The sequence below is a fragment of the Octodon degus genome, unplaced genomic scaffold (assembly GCF_000260255.1).
Source record: "Octodon degus isolate 3935 unplaced genomic scaffold, OctDeg1.0 scaffold00211, whole genome shotgun sequence".
NCBI lineage: Eukaryota > Metazoa > Chordata > Mammalia > Rodentia > Octodontidae > Octodon > Octodon degus.
In genome coordinates, this window is record NW_004524787.1 from 967,503 (window position 1) to 987,456 (window position 19,954).

The following is a 19,954-nucleotide window of genomic DNA, read 5'->3' on the forward strand; positions in this document are numbered from 1 at the left end:
AAGACCTACATAACAGTAATTGTAGCTTTTGGATCTGATTAGGTCAGTCAAATCCCCTCAGGATTTATCCTGAGACCCTGTACCTCAGATTGCAGATCTTTAGTCAGTGTCAGCCAAGTGGATGAGTCACGGACATTGCTTGGCCAAAGTGCTCTCTGTGAAAGCCTGAGAGAATGTTTTCTCTCCATATAACTCTTCATCTCACACTCAACATCCTCAATCACTTTCCTGTTTGGCCTCATAATCTCCTTGATCAGAAAATTTGGGACACATCTGAGTTACACGATGTTACAGTACATGATCTAATATGTCCTGAGTAATAATTGACCTTGGATGGCTAGGGACAAAACATTGGCTGTCCTTGCATCCCTCCTTTTTCTTTAATTTTTAGTCTGCAAACTTAGGTTGTTAAACACTGCAGAAGAGAAACATTGTTATTACCATATAACCTAGGCTGTTGAGCTTAACCATACTGTCAGTCTGAATATAAAAAATCTTAGGCATAATATGGAACAAGTATTTTTCAGCAAGTATTAATATGTTAAATTATAAGTCCCTACAGAATATGAACAAAAAATTTTAAAAATAAAATATATTTAAAAAATAAGAATAAAGAATTATATAAATTTACACATAAGTCCAGAAATCTAACATTGTTGCAGGACAGTCCAGCAACACTCTTTTTCTTGTCTCCTGCCTGCATTCACCACCCCCATCCTTTTTAAGCAAACACTTACCTGAGAGAGGGCATGGCAGCAACTGGCGTGTCATGACAAGCAGCATGTACTCAGAAAACCAGAATGACAGGCACTTCAAGCATGAACCTTCTATTACAAATTGCCATTTTCAGTGCAGTTGCTTAGTTCACAGGTGTGAGTATATATAGTTAGTCAGGGTGAGAATCCTTCCAATCAACTGCTAGATTCAGAAATCTTCTGGATATTCTTAGGATCATTGCCTTACCCATCCTGTACAAATAACTGTAAGTCTCACCTCTGTCATGATTCCTAGCTCTTCTCCTTGCACTCACTTCATTGTCTAGTCCTCAAGTTCTTGTTTTACTTTTAATTGCATTATATCTTTCTATTTGTATTTCTTCTTTTGAGTTCTTATACTAGGTAAACTACATGATATTTACACATGTGTGTCTGGTTTATTTCAATTATGAGTATATCTTTGAATGGCATCCACTTAAATAAAAAGGCTTCGATTTTATCATTCTTTATAGCTGAGTAACACTCCATTGTACAAAAATACATCTTTTACATCCATTCCTCAGGAGATGGGCATCTTGTTTTTTTTCCAGGACTTCGCTATCACAAATTGTGCTGCTAAAAACATAGACACACATATATCACTATGATATGATGTTTTCATTTCCACTAGGAAAATTTCCAGTACAGGAATAGCTGGTTTAAAAGGGATTTCCAGTCCTAGTTTTCTAAGGAGTCTCCAAACTGATTTCAATAACGGTTGCACCAGTCTACATTCCCACCAGCAGTGGAGAAGGGTTCCTTTTTCCCCAGAGCCTCTCCAACATTTGTTTTTTGATTGATTTCTTTATGATAGTCATTTTTTCTGGGGTGAGATTATATCTCAATGTTGTTTCAATTTGAATTTCACGGATGGCTAGTGATGTGGAGCATTATTCCTATATTTATTAGCTTCTTTAATTTCATACTCTGAGAAGTGTGTGTTCATTTGGATGACGATTTCTGGACTGAGTCTTTAAATTTTGGGACCCTAGTGTTATTTATTTCTTTATAAATTCCAAAAAGGAGACCTGTGTCTGAGTACTTTTTTCTCAAGAATTTTTTTTCAAATTTGTGGGTTGTCTCTTCAATGTGTTGGTAATTTCTTCTGATCTGCAAAAGCTAAATAGGAGGAGGTACCAGTTGTTAATTCTTTCGAGTGTTTCATGGGTGATTTGATTTTTGTTGATGAACACTTTGCCTATATTTATGTCTTCATGAGTTCCTCCTACTTTCCCTTCCAGAAGATTTGGTGTTTTTGTCTTAAGTTTTAGATCTTTAACCCATGTTGACTTCAGCTTAGTGCATGGTGATAGACTTTGTTCAATATTAGTTTTCAGCATGCAGAAAGCCAGTTTTTCCAGCACCATTTCTTAAAGAGGGTATCATTTTTCCAGTGAGTATGTTTAGCCGCTTTGTCAAAGTTAAGGTGGCTGCGTGTGTTTATAGGAGCTTCAGCATCTTCTAATCTATTTCATTGATCCTCAGGTCTATTTCTTTGCCAATACCATGCTGATTTTATCACAGTAGGCTTGTAGTATAATTTCAAGACAGGAATTGCAATGCCTGCTGCTTTGCCTTTGTTGCTCAGGATTGCCATTGCTATTCCAGGTCTTTTCTCTTTCCAAATATATTTTAGAATTGATTTCTCTAGGTTTGTTAGGTATGTTGGTGGTAGATTGATAGGAATTGCATTAAATTTGTACAGCAATTTTGGGAGTATGGCCATCTTCACAATGTTGGCTCTTCCTATCCAGGTGCATGGAATATGTTTTCATTTTCTGAAATCCTATACTATCTCTTTTTAAGAGTACTATAATTTTCCTTGAAAAGATCTTTGACTTCTTTAGTTAGATTAATTCCAAGGCTTTTCATTTTCCTTGATGCTATTATAAAAGGTATTGTTTCTATAATTTCCCTCTCAGTGTGTTTGTTATCTGTGTAGAGAAATACTATTGACTTTTAGGTATTGACTTTGTTTTTTTTTTTTTTTTTTTTTCAAATGAACTCCACCCTTATTTTTATTAAAAGGGCAAACATCATGAATTAACCAAGCTGCTTACTTGAATTACAAAAGTAACATGATTCAATATGAAAATAAGAAACTGTCTACAAATCTCTGACAGTAATAAATTGCAATATACAATGCATACAGGCGTCATACAGAGCAACACTCTCGTACAAAACAAAAATATTTTAATACCTTTAAAATCCAAATTTTTCTTTAAAATCATTCATGAAAAAGATTCTCAAGTCAGAATTAACACCTCAATTAATCAAGCATCAGGAAGCTACATTACAGCTACTTAATTTACAAAGAGACGACCATGCAATCCCCAGTCCCGACGCTGCTGCCGGAGCCGCAGGCCACGTCTTCCACTGCCTTCCGATCATGAGAACTGGATCTGCTGAACACCAGAAATCTGTTGATACGACGTTGTGTAAACCATAACATTTTGTTGTTGACCATCTGCCGTTATTAAGCCAGCCGGTAACTGGTTAGTGAAGGCCTCCTCCATGAGCTCCTCACTGAGCCCATCTGCCGCCTTCACTGCACCACCGATGCCTTTCTCTCCCTTCATGGCCTTCCAAAACGTCTGAAGGTATAGCTTCAGGGGCTCCACGTAGCTGTCGAAGCCCAGGGTGGACATGGCGAACAGGATATCCTCCCCATTGATGGTCTTCCGCTTCTCCTGGTGGCACCCCTCGCTGGCCTCCGATATTATGAAGCTGATGAACTCGCTCACACATGCCTGAACACACTCTTTGGCATCCTTTGCAATCTTCCAAGTCTGAGGTATGACATTTTTCATTATCCTGACCACATTCGCAATGGGAAGATAAATGTCTTGTTCTCTGAAGCTTTCTTTTGAACCATTTGTGTCTTCATGATCATTCATGCTGTCTTCCGTATCGTCGTGGGGCTGGATCACATAGTGACTCCCTCCGATGTAGTCTGCAGAAATCCCTAGCTGTGACGCGTCTGTGGTGGAACTGTCGCCGTCCATGGTCATGAAACGCCCAAAGAACTGTCCTGTTGGTGGTGCTCAAGAACAGCTGTCTAAAGGGGTGTCCAGGCTTGGCCCAACATCAGCCTGCGGCAGCGCGGGCCACACCGTGGACGAGCGTTCTCCGCAAGCGGCGGGCCGGGGATCCCCGGCCTCTGCCCGCCCCGCCCCGCACCGCACCGCATCCACCGGCCGGCGCATTCCGCCGCTGCCCCTGACAAAGCGCCCGGTCCACACAGCGCCCGCCTGCCTGGCGGAGAGTGGGTGGCGAGCGGGCGAGCACTGGGCCAGGCCAGCCAACGGCTAGGTATTGACTGTATCCTACTATGCTATTGAATTTCTGTATTAATTCTACTAGCTTCTCAGTGTAGTATTTTGGGTCTTCCAAGTAAAGTGTCATGTCATCTGCAAATAATAATTTAAATTGTTCTTTACTTATTCTTATTCCTTTATTTCTTTCTCTTGTCTAATGGCTCTAGCTAATGATTCCAGAACTATATTGAATAGGAGTGGAGATAGAGGGCATCCTTGTCTTATACCAGAACTAAGAGTAAAAGATTTCAGTTTTTCCCCATTTAGAATTATTTTAGCTGTTGGGTTTTCATAAATAGATTTTGCCAGATTGAAGTAGAGGCCATCTAGTGCAATTTTCTGTAGGACTTTGAACATGAATGCGTGTTGGATTTGTCAAAAGGCTTTTCTGCATCAATTGAGATGTTCATATGCTTTTTAGTATTCACTTTATTGATATACAATATTATGTTTATAGAGTTTCTAATATTGCACCATCTTCGCATCTCTTGGATGAATCCTACCTGGTCATGGTGTAGGATCTTCTTGATGATTTGCTGTATTCTATTTTCTAGTATTTTATTGAGAATTTTGGCATCTATGTTCATGAGGGTGTTGGGCCTGTGGTTCTCTAATTTAGTTGCGTCTTTCCTTGGTTTTGTTATCAGTACAACATTTTCCTTCAGGAATGATTTTGGGAGGATTGCTTCCTTTTCAATTGCATTGAAGAGTTTGAGGAATAGAGGGACTACATCTTCTGTAAATTTCTTGTAGAATTGAACTGTGAATCCATCCAGACTTTTACTTTTCTTTATATGTAGGTTTTTTGTTACATCTCGTATTTTATTGGCTATTATTGGGATATTCAGAGTGGTTATATCTTGTCGATTCGTTTTGCAATTTGTACCTTTCTAGATTCTGTCCATTTCCTCTGTATCTTCTATTCTGTGAGGGTAAAGATTCTCAATGTAGGTATTGATAATCTTCTGAATTTCCACTGGGTCTGTGGTAACTATACCCTTTCAATCCTTACTGCTTGTATTTGAATTTTCTCTTTCCACTTTTTGATGAGGATAGCTAGGGGCTTATTGATTTTATTTAATCTTTCAAAGAATCAGCTTTTTGTTTCGTTAATTCTTCGAACTGTTTTCTTCGTCTCAATTGAATTATTTGTTCTCTAATCTTTATGATTTCTTCCCGTCTTTGGGCTCTGGGTTTGGTTTGCTCTTTTCTATTTGTTGGAGGTGCAGCATTATGGTGTGCATTTGTTACCCTTCTGTTTTGCTAATGTGTGAGTTCACAGCTATGAATTTTCCTCTGAGAACTGCTTTCAATGTATGCTAAACACTCAGATAAGTTTACCTTGAATTAACTTCCATGCATTTATGTTTTCTTCTCGTTTCTTTTGTCATTTATTTCCAGTTTCATTGCACTGTGGTCAGATAATATGCATGGGAATATTTCTGTTTTCTTGAATATACTTAATCATGACCTATGGACCACTATGTGGTGTATTGTAGAAAATGAGCCATATGCAGCTGAGAAAAATGTGTATTCAGCTGTGTTTTTTTTCTTTTTTTTGAAGACTCTGTATATGTCCACTAAGTCCATTTGTTTCAAGCTCTGGTTCAGTTCTGTTATTTCTTTGCTATTTTTTTTATCTAGTTGACCTACCTTTTTGCGATAAGGAGGTGTTATGGTCTCCTATTAAGTTAGTGGTATTGGATATTAGATTTTTCATGTTTATGAAGATTTGGTTTATATAGTTTGGTGCTCCTGTGGTTGGTGCACACATATTTATGAGTGTTATGTCTTCCCCATGTATTTTTCCCCTAACCGGTATATAGTGGCTTTCTTTATTTCATTTGGTCATTCTTGGTTTGAAGTTGAGACTATCTGAGAATAGGATTGTTACCTCTGCTTTTTTTGAGGTGCTGAGGCATGTAGTATTGCTTTCCATTCTTTGACTTTCAGTCTATGAATGTCTTTATGAATTGCATGTATTTCTTGTATACAGCATATTGTTGGGTTTTGTGTCATAATGTCCTCTAACAGTCTATTTCTCAAAATTGGTGATTTGAGTCCATTTACATTGATTGTTAGAATTGAGATGCATTGACTTACAATTGTCATGTTATTTTTCTGTTTTTGTTTATTCCTTTTTCTCCTGGTTTTGTTTGCCCTATTTAGTTGGTTCCTTCTGATCTCATTCATGGAGTTCTGATCATTTTGGCCCCTCTCTAGAACATCTTTCTAGCCTGTGTAGTACTGGCTTTGTCATCGTGAAATTCTTTAGATTTTCCTTGTCATGGAAGTATTTTACTTCTCCATCAAACTTGAAACAGAGTTTTGTAGGGTATAGAAGTCTGGGCTGGAATTTGTTTCCATAGAGGACTTGAAATACTGTGCTTCATGCTCTTCTTGCATACATGGTTTTTGAAAAGAAGTAAGTCAAAACTGTTGGGTTTGTCCTCAAATGTGATCTTTTCTTTAGCATCTTTCAGTATATTATTGTTGTGCTGGATTTCTGGAATCTTGAATATTATATGTTTCAGTGTGTTTTTAATTGGGTTGAGGTTACTTTGTGTTCTTTATGCTTCCGTTACCTGAATGTCAGATTGTTTTCTCATATTTGGGAAGTTTTCTGCTATTACTTCTGCCCATATTTTTTTTAATGTCATTTGTATTGACTCTTTCTTTCTCATTGATACCTATTAGTCTCACATTGTTCATCTTTGCATCATTTTGCAAATGATAAATTATTTTTTCGTGCATCCTAGTTTTTTAAGAGATCTTCTCTTACCTTTTCCCTAGCTTCACCAGTGTCTTCAAGATTTAAAATTCTCTCTTCACTTTCATTCAAACTTTTTGCAGGTTTGTGATTGAGATTTTAAGTTCCTCTACATCTCTTTGACTCTGATTCATGTGATCTATTTCTTTCCTGTATTTTTTCCTTCAAGATATCCATCATTTTTTGATCTCTTCTTTTTCTTTATCATTGTCTTCTTCAGAAACAGTTATTTATTCTTTTACTGCAGAGGGTTTTTTTTTTTTTTCTCACTGGGTTTCCTCCCTACGTTTCTGTATTTGATTCTTTACTTCATATGCTATAAGTTCAGAGAATTCTTTTTTTACTTTAGAAAAATTCCGCTCTGAGTTCCTGTATAACTTTCTGCTATTGCTTATTAACTTTCGACACTATTAATTCATACACTTTAGCTGAGCTAGTGTCCTCTTCACTTGTTCCGGGTGGGCATTGGGTTTCCTCCATATGTTTCTGCATTTGATTCTTTACTGTACATGCTATTCATTCAGGGATTTCCTTTTTCATTTCCAATCTGAGTTCCTCTATACCTTTCTGCAGTTTTTTCTTTATTTCTGAATTTCTTGATTCATTGATTTCAGCTGCGTGATTCCCAATTTCTTCTGTGTTAGTTTTCTCTCCACTTGTTATGTGTGTGCTTGGGGTCTGAGAATGCATTTTGCTCCTTCTTATCATTTTGTACAGCTCTGTCTTCTGACTTTTATTGTAGAGCTTTGGTGCAGTTGTACCTTAGCACCTATGAAATTCATGTGCAGATCTACAAAGTTTGGATTTATCCAGCTGTGCCTGGCTTGGGTCTGGCTCCTGTGCTCAGCTCCTTCCCGTTGCTGCCCTTGGGAGTGAACCTGCTGTGCACCTCTGGCAAGATGTTCTACTCCTGGACTAGCTGGGTGTTTCTGTCCGCTACTCTCTCTGCAAGGATTGCAGCTGCAGAGTTTCACCCCAGGCCTGTATGTGGCCTCTGTGGTGAGTCTGAAGGGGACAAATTGCGGTAGGGGGAAGAGGAAGGTTTCCCCTACACTCACCAGGCCTAGGCTAGGTCTGTATCTGGAGGACCGGTGAATGCAGCAGAAGTTCTCACTCCCTTGGCACGAGTGGGGGGGCCTGTGTAGTTGTGGGGGAAGTCCCAATGGGGTGAAAGAGGGTCTCACCCACACTGCACTTGGGTTTGGACCAGACAGGTCCCTCTTCTTCAGGGTAGCTCTCCCACACACTCAACAGGCTTGGGCTAGGGCTGGATCTGTTTGTCCTTAGAACACGGCAGATGTTCTCACTTGGCGGGCATGGTGGGGGGAGCTGCAGCGTAGAGGGGGTTCCAACAGGGGCAGAAGAGGGTCTCACGCATGCTGCATCTGACCTTGGAAGGGGCAGTTCCCTCCTGCATAGGGTAGTTGGAAGCTCTCCCACACCTGAGCTATGTTCCATATATGCCTTTGCCATTTGTGTTTCTTCATCTGAGATGTGTGTAGTCATTTTAAATGTCCATTCTTAGATTGCATCTTTGAACTTAGAAGTCAGATTATTTTCTATTCTTTATATGTTCTACATGGAAGTTTGAGGGATAATTGGATAAAATACTTTCCCACTCTATAGATTGTCTTTTCAAATTGTTAGTGAGCTCTTAATGAGCAAAAGCTTTTTAATGAAAAGAGCGCTAAATGTCAATTCTTTGGAGTAGTTCCTGTGTAATTAGGTTTTTGTTGATGAAGTCTCTGCCTATATTATTTTTTCAAGATTTCTACCTATTTTCCCTTCTAGCATATTCAGGTGTTATTTCAGTATTTAGATATTTGATGTGTTTTGACTCTATTTTAGTGCATGATAATAGATATTACTCTTGTTTTAGTCTTTGGGATGTAGATAATATTTTTCAGCATTATTTATTAGAGGGGCTATTTTTCTTCTAATGAGTGAATATGTTTGGCTCCTTTGTCTGAGATGAGGTAGCTCTGTGTGTATGTGTGTGTGTGTGTGTGTGTGTGTGTGTGTGTGTGTGTTTGTGTGTTCCTGTCTGTATATTCTATTATTTTACACTGATTCCTATAAGATGATTTGTTTGAAATCTGATTCTTCTGGTGTCAGAATTTACCTCTGCAAAGTGGTTTTATAGAACTGCTTTTTTTTCTTTTCAAAGTTTTATTGATAAACATATAGCAATGAGACAGTTTCAAATCAAATCGAAAGTACAGTTTCAACAAATAATACACTGCACATATTCTTCTTAGTGGTTAATTGCTGTACAAGATGCAGACTTGTGATCCTACTTACAAACACCATTAGAAAAAATCATTCTATTCATTAAGAGAATGCAACTATATATCTATCTCAACCACTTTGAATACACAGATACAAAATGGACATTCATAGTTATACCCCAATTTTTTTTAAGTTCCGTTGTTGAATATTATAGGTGTGTAAACTCAGCAAAATATTCTAAAAGAGTACAAAAGCCCATAATAGCATTGGGTCTTCTGTTTAATTGGCAATGTCAGAAATTATTGACGTGAGTCCAATCCTAACACTCTTGAGACTGAGGCAGGAGGATTCCCACAAGCACAAAGCCAGCCAGGGTCACAAAAGGAGTTCATGGCCTGACTGAACTGCATAATGAAACCCTGTATCAAAATGACCAAAGAAAAGAAAAAAAAGTATATATTAAGGTTGTGATTGACATTTTAAAAATTAAGAAGAAGAAGAAAATGTTGGGCTGGAGAGATGCCTCAGTAGAATGAGCATTTGCCTGGCAAGCGCAAGGGCCTGAGTTCAATCCCTGTTTCTCCCAAGAAAAAAGAAAATGTTACTGGGAATATATCTTAGTGGTAGAACACTTAGCATGAGTGGGGCCAAGTATTTGATTCCCTGCAACCTCCTCAAAGTAAAAGAAATTAGTATTCAGAAAGTTTAAGGCAATGGTCTGTAATTTTTATTTATTTCTTTGTTTTTGGTACAGCATCTCACTATGCAGCTCAGACTCATAGTAATCATGCACCTCGGACTTGTAGTGATCCTCTTGTTTTCAGCCACCTCAGCATTGGGATTACAGGCATGTATCACCATGTTGCTGGCTCATTGTACCTGGGTGTGGGTCTGGCACATGCAGCAATTGAACCCTGGTCCCTGCACCTGCCTAAGAAGGAACTTAGTCCACTGAGCTGTCCCTCCAGCCCTAGGCAATGGTGTGTAACACCAGCACTTAAAAGGCTCAAGCAGGAGTGCTATTGTGAGTTCAAGGCCACTTGGACTATAAATTGAGTCCAAAGCCAATCTGAATTGTACAGGGAGAACTTATCTCAAAGAAAGAAAGAAAGAAAGAAAGAAAGAAAGAAAGAAAGAAAGAAAGAAGAAAGAAAGAAGAAAGAAAGAAGAAAGAAAGAAAGAAAGAAAGAAAGAAAGAAAGAAAGTTTAACACAGTGATTGTTTTTTTTGTTTGTTTGTTTAAATATGTAGTTCTTGATATGTAGTCCAGGCTGGCCTTGATCCCCTGTCAATTCTCCTTCGTAAGCCTCCTGAATGCTGGGATCACAGGTATGCACAGCACCATACCCAGGTAAGGCAATGATTTGAAAATGATATGATCTTGTCTTTTTGTAAGGCACTTGCTTTATGTTTAATATAGCAGAGAAAGCAAAAATTATATTTACAGTCAGACAAACACTTAACAACAGCAATATTAGGTTGTTCTACTTAGTCTTGGCCTGGCCAAGAGAGGAAAGAACAACACTGGTAGCACTTAATGCTGCATGTGCTCTTACCACTTTGAGAGGGAAGATATGCACCTCTCACCATTCCCTACACACTTCCTCCCAAAAGTTCAAATCTAAACAGCCATGTACAAATTAGTCTGTCCTCACTCCCCCAAAAGCTGAATAACTACAAATCTAGTGTTTCTATGGGAAGAGACAAGGGCTTATGTTGGCATTCTCTACTGATGTGAATAAAATCTAGTCTCCTCTTGTACTTCTCAGGTGAAGTCATAAGAATGACTCACACTCTATGAGATGACACACTTCTTGGTGTTAATAGTGGCAGTGTGAAGCACAGCCTGAATAACTTCTGCAAATACCTCATGTATTACATCTTGCATCAGGGCTGAACGTGACAGGTATATCACAACTCCCTTTTGCTTAACGAGGGAAGTGCCTTGTTGAGGACTAGGCACTACGTTTTGCTCCTTCCACTTCTTCCCTGTCTCAGAGTCATTCTACAATCCCTACTTGTACCTACCAGCAGGGCATGTACACTGGAGCAAGGATGGAAAACCTCTGGATGCCGTTTATGCCTTACATTGGCATAAGAGGATCAGTTGCTAATGGAAAAGCAAATGAAGGCCTAGATGTAGGACAGTTTTCCCAGAAGACCACATTACTTATGGTCAGCAGTGTCCCACAGATTCAGGCTAACAATTTTGCCATCCACAGATGTCTGAGCAACAGATTTATCTAAGGCAGTGGGATATACTCCTCACAAAAGTCAATTGTGGCATAACCAAATGAAGGGCAGTTCTTACTTATAGCCTCATCTTCTACAACCGCACATTTGATCTTCTGCATTCTTTCATTGAAGTTCTATATACAAGAGAGAAATAATATTCAAAGATACTTAGCTAATTTAGGTACCAATACTTTATAAACTTTTTTCTTGAGGAGAGGGTCCAGATACTGCCTATACTGTCTGTCCTTCTAACACCCTAGAATACTCAAGTAGGAAAGATTATATAGCAAAAAAATTCTAAATTTTTGAGACAGTGTCTTGCCATGTAGTTTAGACTAGGCTTGAGTTCTGTGTTGCTCAGACTGGCCTCAAAATCTGAGTGATCCTCCTGTCTCAGCCTCTCCAGTAGTAGGAGTATAGGCATGCACCACTATGCAAGACTTGCACTAGAATTCTCACTCTGAAATTTGTACACTGCTAGACATATGCCTCCAGTAGGTTGTGGAACCTATCTGAGATCATATGCAATAATGTATATATGTGCATAAATGAATTTTTAAGAAAAGCTTCAAAGCTATCGGCAGATTTTGAAAAGTTCCCCTGAACCCCAAAAGATATCTATCCATATAACAGGTACATAGATGCTGGGGATATTGCTCAGTGGCATCTGCTTGGCAAGTTCAAGATCCTGAGTTTGATTCCTGGTACCAAAAACATCTGAATTCATACATAGGTATATATGTCAAACTATCAAGAAGTCTGGATATATTATACTGCATTAAAGGTGCTAATATATTGCAGGTATTTAATAAGTAGTAACAAAATTTAAAAGCACTGGTATACTGGAGAGTGAAAACGATCACAATATGTTATGCATACATATGAATCAGACAAAATTAAACTCAGTAGTCTGTATAAACAATATGCACTAATTAAAAGATGTCAAACAACTCTTCTGGGAAGTGTGTGTGAAGAACGGAAAATCAACTTCATTGAGATTTGGTGTCCAGCTACTGGACTAGATTGGAATATAGTCCAGAAATGATGAATTCATGCACCTACAATATTTAAATGACAATGAAATACCTTTCTCTGATAAAACTAAACAAAAAAGCAGGATAAAAATGAATGACCATTTTGTATCTGTATACTCAAAATAGGATAGATATACAACTGCATTCTCTTAGTTCAGTGAATAAACAGATTTGTTCTCATAGTGTTTGTGGACAGGATATCATGCCTGTGTCTTGCACAATATGTGATCTATTAATTATTGAAACTGTACTAGTTTTTGATACTGTCTCATTGCTATTTTTTCTCAATAAAATTATTTTTAAAAATAAAATATTTAAAAATACAATTTACTCAGAAAGCACTGTAAGTGCACAATGCAATCACCTCCCAATATACACTGTTATTATTTTAGCCATAACTAGTATTATGTTACTGCAAAATATTTCATCATTTTTCTGAATTTGACTTTTGACATGCAGTCTTACAATCTTTGTGGTTCATCATAGCTACTAGCTGTTACAGAGAGATGTGGGTTTAATACTATATTATAATGTCTTTATTGCATTGTATAAAAATAAATTTTAGTTTAAATTCTGCCCCCAAAAAAGGAGATTTGGTGTCCAGACTGGCATATAGCAACATGAGAAAGAAAACTAGGACAAAAGTAGGTGACCTAGACCCAGGAAGGATCTGAGGTAAGGATTGAAGCTCATGGGAAGAGTGAAATCACAGACCTTAGTGTTGTAGGAGGTAGCAAGTATGCTTTTTCCCTGAACCTTGACTCACTGCATGGAAGAAGCAGCTTGATCCTGCCGATCCGTGGAGTCTACTGGTGAACCCAGAGGCCTCCATGGCATAACATATTAGTGTAATGGACCAGGGAGCACAGAAGATTTGCAGTGACTTGTGAGTTATTCATGTACAGATATACCACAAGAGAAGGCATTTAGACTGTAGCCATCTTGTTGAGGGTTCAACTGAGCTCAGAACTTATAGAAGCTTCAAGAAGGCTTCATCTACTCACTTCAAGTATCAGGGTGAGGAAGAACCCAGTTCAGTCATCAGAAGGTGAAGAAGCCAATTTCAAATCCACAGGAGGAACATGGAGTGTTACAGTCTGAACAAATTGGGTTCCAGGCTCACAACCAGAAACCACCCATAATTCAGTGGAATTAAAGGTGTAGGCTTGCTGTGTTTATCTACTACCCTGGCATAAATCAACAGCTAGGATTCTGGGATTAAGCAACACAAGTTTTGTTCTGTCTGTCCACTCTGTCTACCAATGACAGCACAGAATTGCCCTAAAGTGTATTTTTCCTTTCTTTTTCTTATCTTTTTTTGGTTTTCTTTTCTTTTTGTTTGTGTCTGTCTTTGTTTTTATGAGTGTGAACATTATTTCCAGTTTTGTTCTTTGGTTCTGTTCTTTTCATGTTATTGTTTTGTGTTTTGTTTTTTGAGTCAGTGTTTCACCGTGCAGCTCAGGCTGGCCTTGAACTCACTGTGTGGCCCAGGCTGGCTTTAAAATCAAGGAAATCTTCCTGCCTCAGCCTCAAGAGTGTTGGGATTACATTTGTGCCAATATACCTGGCTGTTCTGTTATTAATTATATTTCTTTCTTCTCTCATTTTCTCCTATCCTCTTTACCAGCTTCCCAAAGTTTGTATAGTCTTCCTTCATCCTCCAGCCTTGTTTCTAATATTTTTATAAATAATTTTATTGAGAAATAAATATCAAAGAGACAGTTTCACAACTGATTACTGGCACATTTTCAATAATTAATAAATTGCATATTGTTGTCTTAGTGGTTATACATTGTACAAGATTCAGACATGATATCCTGTCTCAAACACTACTATAATGAACCACTCTATTCATTGAATTAAGAGAAAGGAGCTGTATATCTATTCTAACTATTTTAAGTATACAGATAAAAGAGGGTCTTTAATTTCTATTCCACTTTTTTGGTTAGTTTTGTCAGAGATGGGAATTCCATTGTCACTTAAATATTGTAGGTGTTGAATTCAGCAGAGTCTCCCAATATAGTCCAGTAGTCTAATCTCCTTCTCTTCTTCTGTTTGTCTAATTTTGCCTCCTAGCCCCTTTTAAATTTTCTCGCCTGAGGGAAATCAACATACTGAAGGCACTTATACTGTATATAATTTTCTGCTTGATTTTAAATTTTGTTATATGATCACAAATTTACTTTATACAGTTGAAGGTACCAAACTGATAGTTCCCAATTTTCTAGGTATGTTGCATGTTATTACTATTCCTGATTTTATTAACTTAGCCAAGGTGACATAATTGTTCTAATCACTTGTTCTTCTTAGTTTGCCAAGACTAAGATTTCCAAAGGTTTGGTGCCATGGTGCATGCCTATAATTCTAACATACAGTATTTTGAGGGATGGTAATCATTAACCTGCTCTACACAAATAAGTTGAAGACCAGCCTGCACTGCAAAGTGAGATTTTTTATTAAAGGAAAAATATAAAACAAGACATTGGCTAAGGGTCATAGAAAATATTATAGCCCTGTGCAGAAGAACCAAGGGCTAAGCCCAAAGGCAGCAATTACCCATCCCCAGTAAATTGAAAAGGTGGGATCTTGCAGCAGTCAAAACCCAAAAGCCATTACCAGGTGTCATGGTGCATACCTGGAATTCTAGTACTCTGAAGACAGAGATAGGAGGATCATTGAAAGTTTGAGACCAGCTTGGGCTACAAAGTGCACTACATAGCAAGATCCTGTATCAAAAAGACAGAAAAAAAGGAAAGAAAGAAAGCCAAAGAAAAGAAAGAAAAAGAAAATGACAAGATATTTAAGCAAGATGCAACCCCAGACTTCCAGCTCACTAAAGACAAACCCAAAGGTTGGTGAAGTGGAACACTTCAAAAGCCACCCAGCTGGATTCTCTGAAGTGGTAACAGTGGAAGTAACAAAGCAGAAACATGAGGTTCTAGATAAAATTAAATCCAAAATAATTTCTGAGCAAACAACAGAGATGGTGACTGTAATGAAAGAGAGGTCTAGCAAGTGGAACAGATATACATTAAAAAGTAGAGGCACTTAGGAAAATGATGGAAATAATGAATACCTAACATGGTAAGGAAATAGCATCTGTGAAACAGATTCAAACAAATATCCAAGAGATTTTAAATTTCTGGATGTGTAGGAGAATGAGCAAATGTGAGTATAGAATCTCAGATATAGAAGATATCATTGTAGTTAGTGACATGAAAAGAAAGATTTCTTTAAAATAGCAAGGAACAATGAGAGATTAATCAAGTAGCTGCCCATACTTGAAAGGCTGAGACAGGACTCCTGCAAGTTTGATGCCAGACTAGGCTACACAGTGAGTTGAAGGCCATTCTGAGCCACATAATGAGATAAAGTACAACAGATACTGTGAAAGGGAAAGAAATTGTTCAATGAGAATAAAAAACTGGGATGAGGAAAAGGGCAAATAAAAGAAGGGAAATATATTTATTTATATATTCAGGATAATTTCAAAAATTATATTGTCGATTTTTCTGGTCTTTTGAAATGAGCAAATAATGCTTAAAATTTTTTTCTTTGATTTTTTTCACTTTTGAATTTCTTATAACATCTTTGCTATTGCTTTCTTTTCTTTTTTCTTTAAAGAAATCTTACACGTTTATATCTGGTAATGTGAATAACTAATTTGAAAATAGACTCAATAATTTATCAACCAGGGCTTGCAGGTTATCTCAGCTGTTCAAGCGCCTGCTCTAGCAAAGCCAGTCAGACTCAGGGGACTACGGTTTAATGTCCAGCTCCACCTGCCTTAGGAGACCTGCCCTTAGGCAGCCTAAACTGGCCAAAAGAATATTTCTCATTTTTTAGGCTGGCCAAATTGCTCAGTGGATTAAAGCCCCTGCAAGCAGGCACAGGAGCTGGGGGTTCGATTCCTAGGCCTGCTGTGCTGGCCCCGCCCCAGAGGTGCCCTGAGATGGCAATTGAGACTGGGTGTGGTGGCGTACCCCTGTAATGCCAGCTCTTGGGAAGCTGTAAACAGGTGGATCACTATGAGTCTGCTCTAGTGGTGAGATCCTGAACCCTGTAGACCTTTCCCTAAAAATACAGAAAAAAAATCATCAACCACTGTTGAATTCCTAATACTTTCTTCAGTAGAATCTTATATCATTTCTAATGCTTTTTTTCTATCCTTATTTTGTATTCTTCAAAAATAAATAAAAAAAATAAAAATAAATCTTTCAGCTTCTAGATGACGCAAAGAAGAAGAATATAGGATTGATCAGAGTCAACAAAAAAAGCAGTAGATAGAACAAATTGTGTTAAAAATACTGTTAACAGTAGTTATAGCAGAAAACTTCCCAACCAGGGAAAAAGAATTTGACATACAGGTAATTGAGACACACAGAATTCAAATTTGTTATGATCACAAAAAATGATCAGGAAGGCATATAATATAGTTAAGACTCTGGAAATTCAATGCAAGAACACAATATTATGAGCTGTTAGAGAAAAGAAGCAGGGGCTTATGTTATAGTTCAGCCCCACAATGCCTACCTGGCAAGCATAAGGTCCTGAGTTTGTTTCCAGGTATAAAAACAACAAAAAAGAGACATCATTGGAGAAAAGAAACAAATCACATATAAAGGAAAACCAGTCAAGCTCCCAGGAGACTTCTCAGCACACCCATTAAGCCAAAGAGAGTTTGGAGTGAAGTAGTTCAAGACTTAAAAGAAACAATCACCAACCCCAATTGATGTACCCTGAAAATCTATCTTTCAAAATGAGTGGAGAAATAAGCTACTTACATGGCAAAGAACACCTGAGGAAATTCATGCATAACAAACCAACAATATGTTCCAAAATGTTCTGAAGGACACTGTAGAAAGAGATAATCAGGATTACCTCTCCATGGACCCCAACAGAATGAGTTCATCAAGGTAAGCAATGAAACAGAGGAGGAAAAAGTGAACCAACAACAGAAAAATAGCATGACTAGGTTGAGTCAATAAATATCAGCTATAATCATCAATTTAATGATCTCAATGTACCAATCAAAAGAAACAAAGTGGCAGAATGAATCAAGAAGCAAGATTCAGAAGTGCCAGCCCTTGATTTCTCAGACATTCTCCTACTATTCTATTATTTGGGAAAGACGAAAAGTATCTAATATTGTTACACTGCTAAGCTGATTAGGGGTCCTCAATTTATTTGAGTAAAATCATAGGCCATAACATCACACACTTCATAAATCAATTATTTCAAAGTAAGTAATGATCTAGAGCTGCTTTTGTTACATTTCATAGGTTGCAGCATGAAACATTTTCATTGACACTTAATTATAAAAACTGTCTATTCTATTTCTTAATTTCCTCAGTTACCTATTCGCTGTTAAAATTATATGATTTAATATCCATGTGTTTATATACTGATTTTGTACCTTTCAGATTTCATTTACTCTTTCAGGTGTTTGCACTAGGGAGACAACACAATGTTTACACGTGTGTTTCTGAATTCTTTCATTTATGAGTGTGGCCTGTGGTTGCATCCATTTACCTATGACAGCCTCAAGTTGATCTTGCTTTATACATGAGTAATGTTCCATGGTATAAAAATACTAAATCCTTTTTAACCATTTCTCAGTTGATGGATATTTGGGATGTTTTACAAGATTTAGCTTTTACAAGTTGTACAGCTATGATCATAGGTGCATCTATATCCCTCTAAGTATGATGATTTCAGTTCTGGAAAAATAACCAAGAAAGGAATAGCTTGGTCAAATGGGATTTCTTTGTCCTTAGTTATTTGAGGAGTCTCCACATTGATTTCCATAGAATTTTTACCAGTCTAATAATGTCATCAACAGTGGAAATGCTTCCTTTTTCAGCATTTGTTATTATTTTAATTCTTAATTTAATTTTAGTTTGAAAACTAAAAGCAAAGCAAGAACAAATATCAGAAGCAATGAAAGAAAGAGCAACATACAAAAGTACATATGTTACAGATTGTCAAACCAACAACAGCTGATTAACAATGATTGTATATTATCTATTTTGTCATCATAACCATTGCTCAGATTAGCAGAGATTGTTATGTAAGATTGGACATATGGTTGGATATTATCACTTGTTTTCAAGAAAACTTAACTTTTGGCTCTTGTCCCATTATTTCTCTTACATTTGTTAAAAGTTTGTTTTAAAGAAAGTATAATAATAATTGATCTGACATTAGAAACAACATACATTTAAGAGATCAAGATGTCAGCTATTCAAGCCTTGTTTTTATATTGCACATTGATGTCCACAGTGTAGTTGCTTAGATTGCAGACATAGTCACAGTAAAAATTCTAAATATGAAGATCTATTTTCATAAGGCTGGTAGAGATTTTCATTGTAAACACCTCGGCCACTGTGGATATATACTTGCATGGGTTTTCCCTACATTTTCTCTTATCTTTTCACTCTTCTTCATTATTTAATCCTTAAGTTGCATTTCTTTCTGTTTTACTACATCTGTTATAACTTTCAGGTTTATTTCTTCATTCAGGTTCTTACACTAGAGAGACAATACAATATTTACACATATGAGTCTGGTTTACTTCACTTATGAGTATAGCCTCTAGTTGTATCCACTTATCTATAAAGACTTTGAGTATGTTTTTTATTGCACAATAATACTTCATTGTAAAAAAATATTACATCTTTTTATCTATTCCTCTGGTGGCAGGTATTTTGGTAGCTTCCAAGAATTGGCTATGATAAATTCTACTGCTATATATATCAGTGCACAAATATTATTGTGGTACGATGATTAAGTTCATTTGGAAAAATTCCCAGAAGGGGGAATAGCTGCATTGAAAGGAATTTCCAGTCCCACATTCTAAGGAATCTGTACACTGATTTCCATAGTGGTTGAACCAGTCTACAGTCCCACCAGCAGTGCAGAAGGATTCCTTTTTCCCTGCAGCCTCTCCAGCAATTATTATTAGTTGATTGCTTTGTGATAGCATTTTATAGGAGTGAGATGGTATCTCAATGTTGTTTTTATTTGCATCTTTTGTATGGCCTGTGATGTAGAGCATTTTTTCAGGTATTTATTTCTTCCAGTGAAAAGTGTGTATTTTTTGGATACCCATTTTTGAACTTGATCTTTAAATAAAGGCGCCCGAATGTTTTATTTTTTCTTGGTAATAAATTTTACTTATTTTTTGCTTTTAATTAATTTTATGCAGAAACAAATGGCAATGAGACAGTATCAAAACCGATTAGTAGGACAGTTTCCATAATTAATACATTGCATTTTATGTGCATTTCCATTTAATCATAGATATTGCTTAATTTCATTTGTTAGCATTGTTTTTCTAGGAGTGCATTTTTCAATTTCCATTAAAGCATGGAAAATGTTTGGTTTCATTGCCATTAATTTACAATTTCATTGCATTAAAATCAGATAATATACATGTGTTTATTTCTTTTTTTTTAAATTTGAGTCAAATGTTTTAATGGTGCAATTAAAATAAGGGCTCAAATATGTCTTTATTTTTTTTTTCTTTTCAAAGTTTTATTGATAAACATATAGCAATGAGACAGTTTCAAATCAAATCGAAAGTACAGTTTCAACAAATAATACACTGCATAT

The 19,954-nt window shown here is 37.0% G+C and overlaps 1 protein-coding gene and 1 pseudogene across 1 annotated transcript in view; both read right to left on the reverse strand.

Annotated features, from left to right (window-relative positions):
* Faah2 (fatty acid amide hydrolase 2) overlaps window positions 1-19,954 on the reverse strand; it is a 296,926-nt gene that overhangs the window by 82,399 nt on the left and 194,573 nt on the right. The window lies entirely within an intron of this gene.
* LOC101586083 lies at window positions 2,756-3,856 on the reverse strand (annotated as a pseudogene).